Below are 2378 nucleotides of genomic sequence, written 5' to 3'. Positions count from 1 at the left end.
GCGGACGGCCGCGCTGCGTGTGTGCGGGGCCCCTGTGCTGCGAGCTGGTCCCCCTCCGCATGCGCACCCCAGCAGGTGCCTGGCGGGCGGGGCTGGGGCTGCGGAGGGCTAGGAAGCTGGGTGTGGGGTTGGTTAGCCCCGACAGAGGGCACAGCCGGGCTAGTAGCAGTCGTGCGGGGCCGTGCCCGCAGCCCTTGTGTTGAAAAGCCGGTTGTGATCTCTGGAAAGAACTCCTGTGCTGAACTGGAGGGGTGGGGGTGTGCTGCGGCAGCTTTCCAAGGAAGCCGCATCCATGCCCAAGGCTTCGGGGGAGCAGAGCCATGACCCCACCCTGGAGTGGCAAAGAGGATCTCAGTGGCACCCCTCTTTGGCTGTTGCCACTAACACCCACCAGACACGCCTTCCCTTTGCCACTGTTTGTCCCATCCTGGACGGTGACCAAATGGGCGGCCCTCCTGAGAGCCCTGCCCCCGGCTTCACGGGTCACTACTGTTGCCCTCAGCAAGGGGGCGCTCTGCCCTCCTGTGCAGGATGCAGAGCCCGAGTGTGGCGAGGTTGGATGCCGGGATAGAGGCGGTGCCTCGTTGGGCTGCACACACTCTGAAGGCCTGGTTGTGGCCAGCAGTGTGGGTGCCGATGGGTGCTGATGGGTGTGAGAGCAGTCTTCCTCAAGGGAGCCCTGGCCAGGATGGTCAGTGCAGAGCGTGGGTGTCTGACTTCCTGTCTGCTCTGGGAGAAGTATCTCAGGAAACCCCCTGGCACCGCTGGGGGACCCTGCTGTCCTAGGCTGCGTGCCAGCAAGTGGCTTGTTGACCCTGCAGAGGGTACAGCACACGTGTGCTCCTGAACCCCAGCCCGTGTGTGTGCAGGTGGGGTCCCCCCCTTTTTGGTAAGGACACATTTGAAAGGCAGAAAGGGGGATCTTTTATCTGCTGGCTTGCTCCCCAAATAGCCGCAAAGGCCAAGATTGGGCCAGGAAGCTTCGTTTGGATCCTTTGCGTGGGTGGCAGGGACCAGTCTGCTTTCCCAGACACATGAGCAGGAAACTGGATCAGAAGTGGAGCAGCCGGGACTTGAACTGGCACCCATATGGGATGCCAGCACTGGCCCCTATCAAAACATTTCAATTCCATTTTTCATCAGCTTTTCAAAAAGTTTTATAAAATGTATTTAAAAGGCAGAGTCAGAGGGATCATCTCCCGGTTCACTCCCTAATGGCTGAACAGCCAGGCCAAAGCCAGGAGCTTCTTCCGGGTCTGCCATGTGGGTGAGGGGCTGAGGACTTGGGCTAGCATCTGCTGCCTTCCCAGGCCCATCAGCAAGACCGGAAGTGGAGCAGCCAGGGCCTGATCTGGTGAGGTGCTGGCAGTGGCTTAACCCCCTCGCTGTATTTTAAAGTGCTGTGGTGCCTATTGATACACTTTAATGACATAATAACATTGTACTAGAAACATAGTAGACTGGCCACCTCAGCCCCGGATTGATGTCTTAGCGGCCATGAACTCTGACCTCTTCACTTACCAAGGAAGCGCTTGTGGCTCTTGGGACTACTGGAACACCACTCCAGCTGGCAACCAGCTGGGCAGTGTCCACGGCACGTGGCTGATGGCAGGTGCTCATCACACAGTTCTTTAAAATGATTGACTTCTAGAGCTCTCCATCCAACATTTCTGGACAAAGCCTGAGCAGGGGTAACGAGCCACAGTGAAACTGGATAAGGGGGCCGTTGCCCTTCGGCCTCAGATCCCGGGCCCGGCTGCTGGGCTCCTGCCTTTTGCCCGCTCTCCCTTGGGTCAGGGGCTTGTGTCACCCTGCTCGCCTGTGCCGCTGGTGGTGGTGGGAGGAGGGGTTCTGGGGCTTCTGTGCTTAGGCTGCAGCAGCGGCAAGTAGCGAGGGCCTGACGGGGCTGGGACACCTGTTAGCTGAAGTGTGCTGCCCCCAGCCCTGGGGGGTCACTGCAGGTGGGGTCTGCTCTCCTGAGGATCTCCTGCCCCCACACTGGGACCAGCACTGGGCCTTCAGCATGGCCTGGCCTGCCCAGCACAGGCCAACCACTTGAGGGGGTCTTGATGTGGCCAGGGTCTCCTCTGTGTCCATTTCTCTGATAGCTCAGCCCAGGCCAGCTTGCCCTGGGTTCAGAGCTTGACCAAGATTCCCCCAGCCCACACTTAGTGGGGGCGACCCTCCACCCCACCCCGGGTGGGGAGGGGGCTGGTCCACCTTAAGCAGATGGGTGGCCGTGGCCGCGGGGTGGGATGTCCTGCTGGAGGTGGGTCCTGCAGCCGAGCAGGAGGCCGGCAGGGTGCTGGCTGGCCGGCCCTGCCAAGGGTGCCCCTTCTCCAAGAAGATACAGGGCTCACCCAGCGAGCCTGGGGCTC

The sequence above is a fragment of the Oryctolagus cuniculus genome, chromosome 21 (genome assembly GCF_051225735.1).
Source record: "Oryctolagus cuniculus isolate XC-2025 breed Fujian yellow rabbit chromosome 21, ASM5122573v1, whole genome shotgun sequence".
NCBI lineage: Eukaryota > Metazoa > Chordata > Mammalia > Lagomorpha > Leporidae > Oryctolagus > Oryctolagus cuniculus.
This window is presented reverse-complemented; position numbering follows the sequence as displayed.